Raw genomic sequence first — 18,821 nt, forward strand, 5'->3', positions numbered from 1 at the left:
AATGCATACAAAATGCTGTTAACAAAGTGCTAGCTTTGGTATTTGCTGTTGGATTTGATTAAAGAGAATTTGTATAATTACATGTAAATGTTACATTTAGCTAACTGTAATGATGGAAAATAAGAGAACCGCTTACTCAAGAGGAGGTATAAATATGATATGCTTCTAAGTTTGTCAGAGCATATGCAGTTCATTTTGGTGTTATCTAACCATGCTTTCAATCTTTTCTTTGTAATAATCTATTCGCTCCCTTCGCACCTGTTCTACCATGTTATATACTGGTCAACATTGTTAATTTTCTCTTTTTTTTTTATATTAGGGCTGCACGGTGGAACAGTGGGTAGCACTGCCTTATAACAAGAAGGTTCCAGGTACGATTCCCAGGGTCTTTCTACATGGAGTTTGCATGTTCTCCTTGAGCATGCGTGGGTTCTCTCCTGGTAATCCGGCTTCCTCCCACAGTCCAAAAACATGACTGTTAGGTTAATTGGCTTCTCTAAATGACACCACTATGGTTGAGCATGACGAAAAATGGATGGATGGATGTTTTAATTAAAATGTCTGCTTCCCTTCCTTACCTATGCATCCAGCCTGCTTGGTTCTGCAAATGGATTTTCTTTTGTCTTTGAAATAATTTTTTAAAACTACAGAAGCTACTAAAATAGCATGCAAGCTTGGCAGGTTTTCTTTGCATTCCAACCACCGAAGCAAATTAACTACACTTTTGTCCTGGAACTATTTTTTTATAAAAGGATTTTAACATCAAGATATTGATGATAAATACTTTCATTCAGAAAGATTTGCCGAGCAACAATTCCTTTTCTAACAATACACTTTAAAGTTTAGTCAAAGATGCAGTACATGTTTGATACTCATCCTCATTCCAACTGCTGCCTTGTATACAACCAGCCCAAGAAGTAAAAATAATACAAGAAAACATTAAATGTTGGTGTATAATTTGTGTATAAGGGCTTTTCTAAACCATCTTGAAGTACATCGTGTTAATTTTTCACCCAGCTTGTTTGCTAAATTTGTGCCACTTCAATAGATTGAAGAGCCTATTTCCTCTACGATCTCTCATTGACAGACTATCAGCTCAACTTGCAGCCCCTCCACACCTCATCCAAGGCCTCTCTCATCATCCCACACTCCACCAGCAAGCACTGACATTTCTGTAATGAATGTGTCTCATTTTTCAGAATGTTGCCCAATTAGGTGCAAGACTCTCTGGGCTGTGGGAAAAGTTTTGTTGTGTTTGTGCCAGAGTGATGCACTAATTAAAGATCCGAGTGGATTAGACTGCATTTCTAAAAAGGACAATGTGGATGGTTAACTTGTCCTTTGAAAGGATTGAGACAAATTCATTCTGTAAATATGCATATATATTGATTCCAGCATGTCAAATATCTTAATGTTATCAATGACAGAATCATTAGACTGTATATTAAACATTATATTTCATAATATTTGTTGTACTGATTGATTTAATCTACAACTGAAAAAGAAACACAATTTTCTGCGACATAAACTAGCAAAAAAAAAAAATGCAGACTATATGTTGGAATCTATTAGTGTTTCAGACCCCCAGATGTAAATGCCATCAATTTGGATTATGAAAGATCAGCAAATAAGTTGTGAAAATGGTTAAAATAATATTCCAAATTTTGGTAAATGACCAGTCATTGCTGAAGCTTTCATCTCAAGAATGCAAAGTGTATGGTCTGACTTTAAGCCAACAGAAAAGAGGGACTGGACTTATAACAGCCCTCACAAGAACCGCATTAATCAGCAAAGCAGCCAATAGTATCTATCAGGGAGACGCAAAGATCGCCACTTTATTAAGAATCTATTAGTAAGAAGACTATTAATTGCATACTGTGCAACTCTGATCTATTTGGTAGAAAAGTTAAGAAAGGAAACAAAATGCAAAATTAAAGGCTGTAAGAGGTGTGCCATATATTGTGCAAATTAGGCAACATAGCAAACACATACAAGAAGGTGCACTGTTTAGATAGAGTGAAATATATCTTGGTCTACACACAGACATCTTTGAGGAAATATACTCAACAGAAGCATATTCAGGTGTGGTGGCAGCATTATGCTGAGGGGTTGCTCTAATTCAGCTTCAAATTTTACCTTGTAGAGAGCAAACCTAAATAGAACACACTGCATTAGTGTTCCAGCTGGAGTTTTCAGAAAAAGACTTTCAATAATAAAATATTGTCTCATCGAGGCTGAAGACAAATGCACACTACACTAGATTTCTATTTGCATGAAATGTTAAAAAAAAGTTCCATCGATAAAATCATGCACTGTTTTGTGTTGGTCTGTAGAGGTGTCCCAGAAGACTTAAAAAAATGAATGTCTCACTATGAGACCCCTGCAAAATCTGATCACAAACTGATAATTTAGCTGTATTGGAGCATGGACACATGTAAAACTACAATTTCAGCCTGTCTCCCCTTGAAGGCTCTATGTCTCTTGACCTAATCCCAGTTCCGTTTGCTTGAGGCCATCACTTTTCATATATCTATCATATAGTAAACAACTGGCAAACAGGGCTTAAACTTTAACATCATTTAATCTGTTTAACACAGAAACAGTAGGAAGAGTTTTACATCACTAGGCTCATGTTGTTGATCCATATCAAAAGAATGAAGATGAGCCAAGAAAAACCTTTTCTGTTGCTTTTATACCTCAGCGATGTCTGTAAAGTTTATATGTTACACCAGGTGTTGCCTGATATGATAGGGTGTCTCATTACTTATAAAATCCAGTCTTCCTCTAAGTGGTCTGCTGCTATTACAGCCATGATTAAAGACATGATTTCCCCTTCATCAGCTTGGCAGCATTAATTATTTCACATTAATGTGGGATGTTATATCAAAAAATGTATCTTTGCTGTAACCTAATTGTCTTCAGAGAGAGATTAAATAAAACACTATAATTTACACCTTATATAATTATACTACAAATCTGTATAATAGATGGTGAATAATACTATTATATTTAGCAACCTAGATGATTTAGGGTTTTAAAAAGCCTTTTCTTGAAAGATAAATAGTATACATAACAAAACATAGAGGACATGAACTGACTGCACTGGTTTATCATGCAAAATCTCAGTAAAACATTAAATGTTGTGGTGACAATGTATGAATAGAGTTAAACTGGCATGGATATCTTTAAAAGACATTGTATATTGTATCTTTTGAGGATATACAGTATGGCATGTTGGAATTCCCCACTTTGTTGCCTACATGTGCAACATTTGGCCAAAAAAAGCACAGAGCTCCTGAGATGCTTATCACACAATGAGCCCAAAGAGGACTAAGCCAAACTTACAGAGGGAATCTCTTAAATCCACATTGTAAAAAAAAAAACTATATTCATAACACGAGACCTGTGTAGTTGTGATCTTTGTTCTGCTAAAGCTTAATGAAAGCCAAACATTTACCCAGCCTTTTCCACCAAAAGTAACTAGGTTTTTAAAATGAAAGAGTCAATAATAATAGTGCTTTCCAAACTCTGCATAATGTCTCCAATGCTGCATCAATCCCCAGAGTTAGCAACTAATTTTACCTTCACAATTTATCATTTAAAACCATCAAATCCTTTAGCAAATTTGCTACTGCCCAAATATTCATGATGCAATTACAAAAAACAAAATGGGCTGGGAGTTAGATACAGTTCAACCACCAAATTGGTTAACACAAATCATGTTGAATTTTGTATGAAAACTATACTCTGCTTTGTGTAAAATGTCAAAAATCTTTTAACAACATCCTTTCCTTCCCACTCTACGTTTAACAACATCAGCTCATAACCAGAAGTTGATATTGCTCCACATTTTTCAAACTGTAGCCTAAAGATGTTTTTGAGTTCTGTGCTTTCACCAGATTTTAGAGTGTGACATTTATGCATGCATCGATATTATCCACTTCATCATAAGCAAAAAAACAAAAAACAATTGCTCTTTTAAGTCACAAATAATGATCCATACTTAGACAACATAATCTAAAAAAATATTAAAGCAGCTTTCATTATTTTGGTCGTTGGTATTTCATTATAGGACCAATGTGTCTACAATAAAAAAGTAAAAACTTTCAGGGGTAGCTGTGAATATGCAATGCTAAATTCAGGTTAAAGTCGGTTTTCATCTTCCAAAAAAATAATCACACAAAAAAAACTGCAGTTCATTTTAGACATCACTATATAATGCATTTACATAGTGATTTAAGATATAGATGTATGTGGGTGTTTCCATGCTGCCCCTAACAGACAGTAACTTTGACAACAGTACGTATTATATTTAGTCCAAACACTCCAGATAAATTGATTGAATAAATCAACATGTTTCCAAAGAACTCTTTACACTGGGGAGGAAGCTGCAGATAAGATGATATCTGGGACACAAATAGGATGAGCTCTCAATTTCCTGTACAACAAAATGTACAATAAATTCTATGTATGCACCCATGTATAGGCCCTTTAAAAAATGTATAACTTTAAAATAAACTCTAAAATTAAATTATAAATCTATCAAATCAATCAATCTATAAATGACTGTGTGCTCTGTAACATATTTGGATGTACAATATAGATATTTAAAATGAATCTAAACAATACTGAAAATATAACATGAATTAGTTCTTTACAATATAATAAAAATTTTAATTCTGCAAAGAAAGAAATTAGGATACCCACAGTTATTACCACTTAAAATGGTTATAGTTACTCGAGGGTATATTATGTCAGGAAAACAGGATTAAAACATCACTTCACAGCCTCTTTTATGTGGTTTGCTCTATTTAAACCTCAGACATTCAGTTTACCTTGTACACCCAACTGTTAAAGTAAGAGAGAATAAAAATTGCTGGTTTATACCTCCAGAAAGAGGATTTTTGTAACTTATAAGTGTTGAAGACAATTGAAAGTTATTTAATAGCCATGTCACTTGAAAAAGAAAAGAGTCTACAGTATATATGGTGAACATTCAAAACCAGGGCTAACATACTGTAGACTATGCAGTGGCACAGTTGGTAGCATTGTTGCCTTGCAGCAAGAATGTCCTAAACACAAATTTTAATCCCTGCAAGTACTGATTTTTACTTCCTCCCACAGTTAAAGAATATGTTCATTAGGTTAATATTTCTGAATTTCCTTTAAGCACACATCTGTATGTGAAATTTCAGTTTAATTTTATTTTAAACTGTGTTTGCTAAGTAAGAACCACCACCATGGAATCCATATAGAATTTGCATTCATTTAATTCATTCAATTCAAACCTGTATATTTGCATGTCTTTGTGCAGCACCTCAATATACAGTACTTCTTGACAACAAAACATTTCTGATTTCTTAGTGGTGTGGACAGGAAGGATTCTCTTGTACTAATCTGGAGAAGCCTTTTCCCAAATACACTGTGTTACAGTCTTCTGAAGAGGATGTTCAGGGTTTTATTATATTCAGAATATGTTTTTGTAAGACCATCTCCACAGTTTCTTGGCCTTGTCTCGGTACTCCTTGGTCTTGGTTGGTGTGCTTGACTACAACACTACAGTCTACGCTTTTCCTTTTTAGCCTTAGAGTTGAGTCTGTTGTCCAGGTAACCATTGAAGTATTTATGCTCCTTCACCACCCATGAATTCTACTGTATATCAGAGTATTATAAAGTAAATTTGAGGGCATCTGTAAAGAATTTAAACTCAAGCAAAACTGTAGCCTGTAACATGACATCGTGAAAATATCCTTAGAAGGGAGAATTAAGAAAAGGAAACTCTTGGGCAAAACCCAAATCTTAAACTATTGATCTTTTGACAAAGTTCCTCACACCGTGACTTATTGCAAGCAACAAAAAAAAAACTCTAGATAAAATATATTTAGCAAAAGGGAGAAAGAATTACTATGCAGGGTTTCTCACAGGAACTGATTTAACTTGCAAGGCAACCGGACTTTTGATCAGTTTTATTAGAAGTTAGTTTATCCTAACTTTTACTAAGCTAGATGATGCATTTCTGTTGATCGGTTTTGTATAAATGCATAAGTAAAAGTCAATTTTTTTTAATTCAGTGGTAGTTGAAAAAAAAATATTTTCCAAAAATAGAAAATAAGATGAGACATTGATATGTCTACATTGTCTTATTTTTATTAAACTAAACTTCTAACAGTAACTTAATTTATGATTGACTATATAAGAGAAAACTTATTTGCAAATGCAGTTTAAGCTATTTTTCATACAGGGCACCAGAAATTATGTGGTTGCGAAAAGACTGAAAAGACAAGCTGACATCTGCTTTCCCATAATAGTGAAGGAATATTCAAAAAAGATGATTAACTTGGAACACAGTGAAAACCAGGGAGACAAAAGCAGGAGGGGACGACAACAGAGGACAAGACAAAGGGCAAATGGAAAGCACAGACTTAAATAAAATGGGAAGTTACTGAAATAAAGTAAAGGATATTCAACTGGATTATAACATTGGATCTCTAAGTTATGGTAGAAATATTTTTTTTTTCCTCTCCCTTAATGTTCTTTTACAGGCTATGTACCAAAAAGAGCTATATGTTGTGAATTTATTATTGGCATGCATTGTGTTTCAGCATACTAGGTATATCATCTTTCATACATGTGCACTGCTGTACACATGAGGAGCATACAAATAGGAAATCAAGTCTCACTCAATATGAGAACTCTGTGTGACATAATGGTCAAAGTCATTGAACATATCTTCTTCTGTTTACATTCAGCACAAGTGAGCATTGTAGTCTACTGTATCTAATTCTTTCTGTGGGACCTTTAGACCGCTGTTGTTTACAATGGCTAATACCTTATCTAGTAATTACAATGATTGTGATCTGGATCCTTGTTGCTAGTGAAAAATTTCTTCCTATACTTACAGTGTCTTGTAAATATAAACATGTAAAATAAGCCTTTTCATATATTGTGATGTTATTACCTTAAATATTTGTGTATCTTATTCAAAATATTTATCTAAATGCAAAAGAGTAAATAATTGTGAAGTTTAAAGAAAAATATACATTGTTTTCCAAGTTATTCTTTGTGCATTTTTGGTCACTTACAAAAAGGCTTTAAGGATATGTCCCTGTCAGCTTTACATATCTAAAAGTATTTTTTTTTTTTCACCAATTCTTGTTTTTTTTATGTCATTTTCATTTCAACTTGAAAAATTCACAAAAGAAGAAAGGCACATTAAGAGTTTTATTTAAACAATATGTTAAGGCTTTGGTGCTCAGGCCTCAGGCTTAACCAACCATGAAATTTACTTTGATTATCTGCAGTGCTGCTAAATGAGAACAGGGATAAAGCCTTCCTAGGCCTAAAATTGGTGGTGGAACTCAGATGGTATGAAGATGAATTGCAGCTGGAACAAGGTGCAGGTTTGTATGAACCTCCATGATGAGCAAGCATAGAGTAACAGTGGAGAGAAAAACTCCCCTTGGGAAGAAATATCTGGCAGAACCAGGCTCAACATGGTGGTCTTCTGCCAAACCGGCTTGGGGTGCAGTCTGAATGCAGCATGAGTCAAAGGTATGACTTCAGTAGAGGCAAGGCAGCAATTTAGAGAATGAGCTAGATGGTGGAGGAGAAGGGGCTGGAGGAGGGTTGAATCGGGGTCAGATGCTTGTGGGGGAGCAGGTTGAGCTGTTGATTTGAAGGTCTTTTTAGCTGGACTCTGGATGCTCACTGGATTACGAGAAGGTGTGGTTGAATGCTAATTGGCTTCTGCACAGACGGATGAGCCTCTGATTGCATGAGGGAAAGTGATCCAGTTTATTCAGTTTAACTTCCACCTATGCTTCATTTAAATCTAGGTTTCGGCATTGGGTGAACCTGCCACAAATATAAGCTTTAAAAATATTTCCATTTTTGATTTGGTTGAACCACATACTTTTTCTACTGTAAAGTAATTTTCTACAAGTTTAAAATCATTTGCATAAAATAAAATATTTTCCTTCAATGCCATCTTGCTGAGTCAACATTCCCATCAACTTCCCAGCTTGCAACCCTTGCAAGAGAAAAGCACGATGGCACTTCCACCACAAAGTTTTGATGTTGTTGTTTTACAATTTTAGTTACAATAGTAAACTGAATGATAAAAAGAAAATGAGTACAGAAAGTACAGAAAATCAGTTACAATGTAAACAAAATAGATTGTTTTTTCTAATTTAAGAAAAGGTTTGTTTACGAACCACAATGGGGTGGATATTTTATTTTTTCATGTTTCACTGCGCCTGGTTTACTAAGGCTCAGCTAACACATTCTTTCTGAGCATGTTCCCTTAGGAATGAAATTAATAAGACAGAATCTAAACAAGAACAATATCTTATCATCTTAAAAACAAAGAGAAGCAGTGCACCTTGGTGTTGCTTTGTCCTCTGTTGTTCAGAGAGAACTGGCCTGTCATGGATTAAACAGTGCCAAGGCGATCCTTATCCAGCAACAAGTGGCCTTTCATACCCAACCTGAACATGGGCTCAGTATTTAGCTCTGATGTGCACAAGACCTGCAGATCTGAGAGCTATTTTACCTTAGTAAAGTTGATTGTAAAGGAACACAAAAAAAACAGGTCTAGAATAAGTGAAGGGAAAGAAACTTGCTTTGGTTTTTTATTGTATCTTATCAAAACGGCATTTAAAATGTCCCCGTTTTATTAAATGCTTATTTTTCACCTGTGTTATCTTATTGAGTCATTTTATCCTATTTGTATTAGTGTTTAATTTTATTTGCCATTTTGTTGTCCTTTAAGACGGTTCTCTCTGTTAAAGGTTCTTAATAAATACTTTACTTACTTAATTTCTGACTTAAACTTTCTATTTTGATAATGGTTATCCTGAGCTATTTCCATAGTTATTTTTCTATAGGCTTAGGCTGCTGTTGTTAGGATCTCTGGGGTTTTGCTGTTTTTCTGGTTTGGGTTTTTGCTCTCTCTGGCAATCTGTTGGGGTGTGATACATCACCTGGGCTGCTGCTGTCAATGACTCCATATTTTAGATAATACAGTTAGCCCTGTTATTCAGTGTCTAGTCGTGTCTCTTTCCTAGACAAAGCTATCGGCTGAGCTTTCACTGCAACTAACACAGAATCCCTATTGTAGATGTAGCCACTTCTGGACCTAGACTGTAATTACACTCTCTATCAAAGAAATATTCTTAGATCAGTGCTTTATATCCAAAGTCAGTTGTTGCAAATAGAAATTCACACTGAGTCTGGTTCTGCTTGTTTCCTTCCACTGAGTTTTCATCTGCATTGCTGCTACATGCATTTTTGGTATGAGACACAATTAGTGACACTAAATAACTGATTCAGAACCATTGCAACATGCTCATCCAGCAGGAGTAAATACCTCTATTCTATGAAAAATGTGCAAAACTGCTAAAGCCTATATATTTGTAATATCAATTATCATAAATAAATAAATACATATAAAAACATGACATGGTTCTTTAACTTTTTTTGATTAAACAAAAGTTAGAAGTTGAGTCATCGTGGGATGTCAAAAAGCCTTTTGATTCAAGCTGCAGATGGCTGGCGTCATGTGTGGATCTAGAAAATATTACATGTGAGGCGAAAGAGACACACATATACATTTGGGCAGAATCAATAAAAAATTTTAAAAAGCCTTTTAAACTTTCCTTTTTTCTTTTCGAAGAAACAAAAACAACTTATGGGCTTAATGAGAAAGGCAAATGATTGAGGAAAGATTCTGAGAAATAACTTCAATTACAATACATTACAGATTTTAGGCATCACTTTTAGGGGAACTCAAGGCAACGAGTGCCATCCTATTTTCCTTCAGCTTACTCTGCATTATCATATTTCTCTCTCTTTGACTCTGACATATTCTCAACTTCACCATTTATACTAACATACTAACATAAATTTCCTCATCCTCAGCTGTTGCACCAGGAGTGGCCTTCTTCACCTGTGACCCTGGTCTCTCTATCTATTATTTTTTCCTCTAATCTAAAAGTATTTTCTTACTTCTAATTCCACACAGAAACTGCAAATGTCTCCACTTCTACATATTCCTTTCATCTGCAATGTCTAAGAATTGAGATTTGGAAACTTTTTGCCAAACAAATCTGAAGCAATATAAACCAAGATATTATATACAGCATGACATTAACACATGTCCCAGAAGTGGTAGTATTTAAAAACCTTGTTCTCATGGCAACCAAAGGATAGCTAGTATTTAAATGACATAAAAGTAGGGGGGCAGCTAGAGGGCGAGGCTCTTCAACAGGTTGTCCCCAGTTTCTCCTCAGTAGATCTACCCCTTTATCAAAAGCACATTCATGTTTTTGAGTTGAAGATCTGCACTAAACTGATTAAAAGCTTAAAAATTTGCTGCTGAGACACACTCAGAAATATCCATCTGAGCTTTAGTTATTTGACAAAGAAAAAAAAATCTTAATTTTAATCTTCTGTGTAAGCAAAGCTGATAGTTTTAGAGGCTTTAAGACCATGAATCATTTTCCTTTTAATTTACAATTATGTACATGTTTATACTATTAGACTAAGATAAAATATAGTCCATTGAATGAAAGCATGGAATATATTTGGTGATAATTCTTAGTTAAAAACTGTCCAACCTTTCCTCATGACCACCAAATAAAATTAGAACAAATCTGTTACATTTATAGCCAGGACACAATATGGGCCACAGCTCTCTAGACAGATAATGGACCTAGAAAACTCCACTTGGTGTTATTTTTTTCTTCTCCGCACATAACCATCTAAAAATAAGTTTACATTTCTATAAATAAGTGTTTGCCCTTAATCTGAGGAGGTAAATGAGCTGATTCCATAATAAAATTACGGTAACATTGTTGCCCTTAAAATATGATCATTTGATATTGTGTACCTGAAATAAGACAAAGCAGCTGTTTTTCTTTTTATTATTTTAAATGTGAATTGTCTTATTCCTTTGGCAATGTGTCTCACTTAACTCCTTAATTGAAGAAAAAAAAAATACATATTGTAAGATTAATTTGCGTACTATTATATATATTTAATATTTAAAACACACAATTTAGGTCCACTCTTTTCATCATACATGACAAAGAATTTTTAAGTTTTTTTGTTTGTTTTGTTTTTTGTCAGGGTAATATTGGTAAGGTAATACATTTTGCCCTTAGTAGCATGAAATTAAGGTTTTATAACGCCCTGACCGACTTTGTGAATCATTAGACAGCAGAACCACCATAATGAGCAAGCACAGACAAAGCACCCAATAACCACAGTGCTGTCTTCCTCTGGGAGTTGTGGTTATAATGACATAGCTGTGTGGTACTTGGTTCTGTGCTGAATCATAAACATGCAGCCCTAGGCCTCTCTGTCCTCAGTTTCTGGAACAAGAGGAGACCATTAGGCATAATCACTAATGAAAAAGTCTTGTTATTGTTTTCATTTATTTGACAATTTTACTTTAGGCAATACAAGTTTATTTGTATAGCACAATTAAGTACAAGGACAATTCAAAGTGCTTTACAGGTATTAAACAATAAAATATAAGAAAAATAAAAGAATAATAGCAGATGAAGATAAAAGCGTGATAAAAGCAGGTAGTAAAACAAAAAACAGTTGGACCACAACCTTAAAGCAATACCTCAGTTAACAGTTTAGTTTCAACAGTCAAAGTAAGCTCTAAACAAATGTTTTTGTTTACTTTGACTTAGAAGAACTCAGGCTTTCAGCACTTTTATAGTTTTCTGGGAGTTTGTTCCAGATAAATGGAGCATAGGAACTAAATGCTGCTTCTCTATGTTTGGTACTAGATCTGGGTGGATAGAGTAGGCTGCCTTGAACTAAAAGGCCTGAGTGGTCTGATTGGTTGATGCACCGATAACAAATCTGTTATGTATTTTGGTTCGGATGCATTCAGTAAATTATGGGCTAACAATATTTTTTTAATTTTGTGCTCGGAGCGACAAGAAGGCAGTCAAAGGACTTCAGAAATGGGTGGATGTGCGCTTCTTTCTTAGGTCTTGTGAGAACATAGGCAGCAGCATCATGGATCAGCTGCAGGTGTCTGACCAACTGTTGCAGTTTTCAATTCTACTAACAATAAATGCATGAATGAGTTTTTCTAGATTCTGCTTGGACATCATTCCTTTAATCCTGGAAATGTTCTTCAGGTGATAAAAGGTTGAATTAGTAACTGCTTTAATGTGGCTCTGAAGGGTTCAGGTCTGATTCCATCGCAACCATAGACATTATGTACGTAGAAGCCTCATTGAGTGGGTTGGCCCACTGCTGGGGTGTAACTGTGTGTCCGCCATGTTGGAGGAGTCAAAGCTGCACTATACAGTAAAAGGATTCCTTCCAATGACCTGTTACATCATTTGAACTTGAGACATACTGTTGTTCAATTTTTGTGAGAGACATTGAAACCACGGATCACTTATTTTTTTCGTTGCATTTTTCTGTCAAATTTTTTTTGGGCTAGAAATTTTTAAACAGTAAAAGTTCGTCAACTGAGGTGTTTTTCTCTGAGGGACATTATATACGGACCATCTTGGCTTCTCACATAGTCTGGTGGTGTATTTATAGAAATGGTAAATTGTTTGTATGAATTGTTCAATAGGAAAAAATACAAGTACGATTTTAAAGCACATGTTAACGGTGCATTTTATGTTAATGACCTAGCTTTAATTCACACACATACTCACACACTGAAGTTAACAAGAACAAGGTACAAAATATAATGTTTTGAGGTTCTTAGTTCAGTGTAATAACTTTACCCGTCCCACATGTCAGTTATTCACATTTCATCAGCTGTAAAGTAGAGCCAAAAAACAGTTTGTGTTACACAAAAATAAACATCTTCCTTTTGTTTATTATTTGGCCATTTATAGGCAACAAAAATCATTTTAAACACCACACATACACACCGGATGATACACTAGAGACACTTCTCTGTTTAAATAAGACCACTAAAAACCTATAAAAAGAATGGTTTTGCAATTTTTTTTCCTTATGTTGCCACTCTGTAACAACTTTGTTTCTAGTTTGGCAATGTGGTGCAGTCTCAGCTTATGAAACACAGAAACCACAAGTGACATCAGCATATAGTGATGGTTATCAATTCCAAACTGTGTTTCCTGAATGTGCTGACCTACACCAAACACATCCTCAATTCCAACATCAGCCCTTACAAAATGGTTTATATAGGACAAGTTGACAGCTTGCCCAGGCACAGAATAATCCTCTCAGATGGAACAATTAGCCCTTCTTTGGTTGTTAAATAGAGCAAGTGGTAGCTCTGATCAAGTGATGCAGGTACAGCATCAGTAACCAGAAAACCATGGCACACATCACACAACAGCTTCTTTGCGGTTTGTCGGACCACAACCCCTAAGATGTAGACAAGGCCTACAAAGTGAGTTTGCAGATACAGTAACTATGGTCACGCACAATTGCAGAACTGTTTGGAAATGTGGATTGTAGCTCTTCGGTTTTTTTCTGCTATGCTGAAACATGGCATTTCTAAAACTGATAGAAACACATTTGAACCTTGAATTGCCACATTTCCTGATGCTCTTGTAAACACCCCACACCACACCATCAGGCAAAGGGAATGCCTGCAGAAGCGGTATTGAAACAACCTCCAGAAGAAAGCATAAAAGCACAGAGTACACTTTCACCTTTTACCAAAATGAAGCAATCCACGACTGTCTGTCTTATGATGCAATGCTGTTCATAGGGGGGGGGCATGTATACAAACAAAGCAAAAATGAAAACAAAAACTGAAATTCTAACCTGATGCTCTGACTGAATTGAAGAGCAGCTCCAAGTGATCTTGGCTAAAGCAATAGGTGCAGATGTACTGCTGTCACTGAAGCTGTTTAGGAATTTTCAACAACAGGGTTTTGATGTTGATGACAAATTCCAAAATAGGTACCTTCACAAAAAATAGTTTTATCAATGTTATCATCACAGAAAAAAATTATTGACAACAATAAATGACTAACATTTATAAAGCAGTAAGGAACAATAATGTAACAAAAGAAAACAGCTTTTATACATTCCATTGCCTAAAAAATTAAGCAATGAAGGCCAACAGAAACCAAAAGAAAACTGAAAAAAAATAACATAAAAATAAAAAACAGAACCAGAGAACAGAGCAACATATGAACGTATGATGCAAAACAAAACCACACATTAAGTCTAGGCGATTAAAATTACATAAAGTGTGTGTGTGTCCAAAGCAGTGATGGATGGGACCTTTGCACCTGATCTATTCAGGTCTCTTTTCCCAGAAGATATTAAAGTTATCAATAAATTCAATTGATCTTGCAAGCTCATTTAAGGAAGGAAACTCTGCTGAAGACTTCATCTCCTGCTGAAGGTGGTGCGAAAGGCCACTAATGAAGACTTTAAAATGAGTCTGTTTCGCAGTGTTTAGCAGACTAATCTTATTTTAAAAAATCTGATTTCCTTTTAGAAACATCATTCAATCCCTTAATATTAATGACTAAGTTCTTCAAGGTAAGATTTATTCTATGATCTGTGTGACCCTCTTTGAGAGTTCAGCTGGCATGCCACAGCCAACATTCACTATATGTAATCTCATTCACAGTATCATCATTTACTAATGCTCTTGGCTTTAGCAGGTGTTTTTATAAAGCTGTTTGAGAGAAAGCTGAATGCTGTCATACCTTCTTTTGTTGTCTGGAAACACGCTATTCTCTTCGAGGTCAACCTGTTTTAAGAGGAATCCCCATATTCTCAGTAAACTCATTGGGTTCTTCTTTATATGTTGTTTTGGGGACATACAGTTTTTTGCAGCTGTCGATACCTGGAGTAGAAGACATGTTTCTCTGAAGTCTTGGCCAGGTTTTGTCACATAAATGTTGTGTTTGCCCTGTAACACGTCTTTTCAAATCTGGGTTGGATTGTTTGTTCTTTGGCTTTGCTCCAAGATTTTCCAAGCTACTGGTCTGGTTATTGTCATTAGAATCAGCACCTTGTTTCTTGTTTCTATATAAAACTGGTTAGATGTTGTTCAGACATGCTGTTATTTAAAGCTGCTGGTAGGATTTTCTTAGCATTTTGACACACAAGCAGTGTCGACATTGGCAAAGTTGTATCAATTCTCTTACCAGCATTTACTTCCACGTTCACTTCCAGTAGGTTAATTTTCATTTTAATGACAGCCATCCTCTGTAGAATCTTGACGAAGTCCTGTGTGGTGAAGGAAGGCTTCTTGTGCTGACGTGGACCTTCTGCTTTGTGATCAAAATAACATAAAAATTATTAAAATGTAGTCCAGCAAGAGAATGCTTGAAAAATTATGTTTTATCTGTTGCTTTGGCTAAAAGATAAGGTAAAAAGTAAGAAAATATGAGGAAGTGGGGAGTGAGGAATAGAGTACTCTGAGTAGGAGGAGAGGCGGAATTGAGACATTTAAAAACTTATGAATTGCTGGGGAAATATAAATTCGAACTTTCTGTTAACTTTCTATCATCTTTCTCTTTTATGCTCAGAAAACTACCCAGGTCTTAGAAAGGCAGATGATTAAGGGTTAATCCTATAAAGTAGAATACTTACACACCCAACTTGACTTTATTGAATTATTATTTTAATGGTAAGAAATTAGCCCTGCGATGGACTGGCGACCTTTTCCAGGGTGTATCAGCCTCTCGCCCGTAGACAGCTGGAGATAGGCACCAGCACCCCTCACGACATCTGCTTGGGATTAAGCGTGTCAGAAAATGGATGGATGGATGGTAGGAAGTTATACAAACCCATTTTAAAAATGGCGCCAGCACTTTGGGCTTAATGCAACTATTCCAGATCATCTAAAGATCAAAGATCATCTAAAAATGAAACCAATCATATAATGGTCTTCGACAATTAATGAAAAATAAACATTATGTTTTTGGCTTGTTTTTCTGTTACTGGCATATGGCCTCCACCACTAGTTTGTGCTATCTGGCCCATACCTACACATTTAATGGGAACTCAGCAGTTTTTTTTAATGACAAAATCTCTTAGGCATGTATCACTCAGGCAGGTACCAGAAGAGGCCAGAGGTTGTCATACGCATAATAATTTTGGACCGTGAATGAATAAGTACAACAATTTGGTCTCAAGTTTAAAATTATTGTGGCTCATCTTTAATCAATGCACAAGTGTCAGGCTGCAATCAATTTTTTAAATTAATCCAAAGATGGAGATTAACTTTTTAAACTAAAGTTCACTATATCAACTGTTGAGCATGCTGGCCCCAAATTGTTTGTTGTTAATGATCCCAACGTATCATAAAAGGTGTATGGAATATTGAATTGCAGGAACCCACCGTTTTTTTATTTTATTTTTTATTTTACTTCAAACACTAACTAGATTAATGCCATTTCCCTTTATCCCTTTTGGAAGGCATAAATCAGACATAAATCAGGAATGGCAGTGACCTTAGCACATATGAAAATTTTGGCTATATGCTTAAAAGCATGCACTTCTACAGGAAATCAAAAGTTTTAAACAGAAAACGGTCAAATATCCAGCCTGAAAGTGAGAACCTTGTTGATGGCTACATAAATCATATAGTTTTTAAGCACCTTCGTGATTGAGACATAACTAAATTAATAATGAAATGTTAGTGTGGATGCATGTTTGTGTATTGCAGGCTATTGTCATGACACAGAACAGTGGGATAACTCAAAAAGGCATTTATTAAGATTAAACAGGGTAGTAGCAGCGGCTAGTGCATCTAAGTCTGGAACCTCTTCAGGAGAGAAACACAGGTTAGTGACCATAATAATCTGACCGAGGATGATTATCCATGTGAGTCACTAGCCTGGTTTTCAAGTTCAGTCCATGCCCAGAGAACGAGGAAGGATCCAACCGGTGGGCTGCCAACAAGATGCGGTAGGTGACGTCCAGACTGTCCCAGATGCTGCAGCCCAAGAGAACATGTAGGAGTCCCATCCAGGTTAGGCAAACAGATCAGAAAAGGAAGGCTCAGAGGTCCAGTTCAGACAGGTACAGGCAGGTTCAGTGGTTCAGAGGCAGAACAGGTCAGGCTCAGGTAATCAGAAACACTAAGATAATGCTAGAAACACTCTCAACACTGAGATCAGACAGGAACAGTCAGGCTCAGTGGTTGAGAGGCAGACCAGGTCAGGATCATGAAATAAGAAACACCAAGGGAGTCTAGAATCACTCTCACCACTGGCTAGAGAGAAAAAGAATACTCTCCCTGATAAAAGAAAAAGAATACTCTCCCTGATAAAAGAAAAAGAATACTCTCCCTGATAAAAGAAAAAGAATACTCTCCCTGATGCTTGCTTACAGCAAGCATCTTAAATAGAGGCAGAAGCAGGTGGATCAGATGAGCAGTGATTGAAAACTGGGCAGAGTTAGACAGGTGAATGAATTGAACAATTAAGCAAGTCATAAACTCAAAGAACATGACTGGTATATGTAAAATTTGAACTTTATCTTAGATAAACCTGCGCAATAAGATCTCCAACTTATGTTCCCATTTTTTATTTTATTTTAGATGGCTGATGGTATGTGCTTTATTATCATTCCACTTTAAAAAACAAAAAAAGACCATGGCGTGCCCTGCCAAGTAGATGCTTGTTGTACAATATGCATACCACTGACTACCATTTTTATTTGAAAGGGCTCACATATAAACAAAGCAAGTTTTAGGGGTTGATCTGTTTGCTGGGCTTGCTGTAGGAGCTGACAGCAGACTTTTACATCAGTGGAAGCAGAAAAGTCTGCTTAGAGGTGTATTATTTAATTATGTCCCTACTTAGTTTTAGGCTTCATTTCGTAATACATAGTATTGCATGTCCGCTTGTACATGTGCGTGAAACTTTAATGACATTCTAATTTTATCTACAGGGTTCGACTTGTTGATATACTTTGACTATTCTGCAATTGTCTCTAATTCAAAATTCTCTGAAAGGCTGAGGTTAGGACTCTGTAGGCCAAACCAGATTGTGTCCAAATACTTTTGGACATATAGTGTATATCAGTATCTACAAATTCATTGGTTGAGAATTAAAATTTTAATTTCTGGATCTGAACTAAAACAGTACGAAAATGCATTACTTTACTATGCCTCAGTTGTTATTCTTTTTTTAATTTCTAATATGTTGGTTGACTCAATCATCACCTAGTTGCCATAGATATCAACCCCTGGTCTAAAAGGAAATAAACAAAGTAATCATTTCACACTTCTGCTTGCCATATAATTCTGCTTTCTAAAGTAAGATTGAAGATTTTAAATATTTTTCACTGTCAACAGTATGATACTATTTAAACCTTTTTTTACACTTCTTTTAAAACCTTGTTCAATAAAAGAGATGATAGCCTACAGCTACCGACACTGTGGAACAATTTATTACCTTAAGGCCTCGTGTTATATGTTAAAATAAAAATAAGCACATTGAATAAGAATAATAGTAATAATAATAATAATAATAAAAAATTTATTTTACCTGTTCGTAAATGAGTAATACTTAGAGACCATCCCCTTCATAATTTATGTTTAGTTCCAATTGATGGACCCATATGGACAAGTGGTAGAAGGTGGATGGATGTATGTTTCTCCAAGGGTGTTTTATAATCTATGTTTTTCTAATAATAATGATTTTTTTTTCTTTATAGATGTCTTCTGGGGATGCTAATCTTTTGTGGTTCAAAATTATAATACAGGATTTTTTGGTAGAGGACCTCCTGCTGTTTATTTAAAATGTATGTTATAGATGCACAAGCGTTCATATGCATGCATTTATGCATAAAAATAATGTTAGTATGAACACCTTATTAAGTCCTTC

This window comes from Cyprinodon variegatus, unplaced genomic scaffold (assembly GCF_000732505.1).
Source record: "Cyprinodon variegatus isolate N-32 unplaced genomic scaffold, C_variegatus-1.0 Scaffold38, whole genome shotgun sequence".
NCBI classification, from domain to species: Eukaryota; Metazoa; Chordata; class Actinopteri; order Cyprinodontiformes; family Cyprinodontidae; genus Cyprinodon; species Cyprinodon variegatus.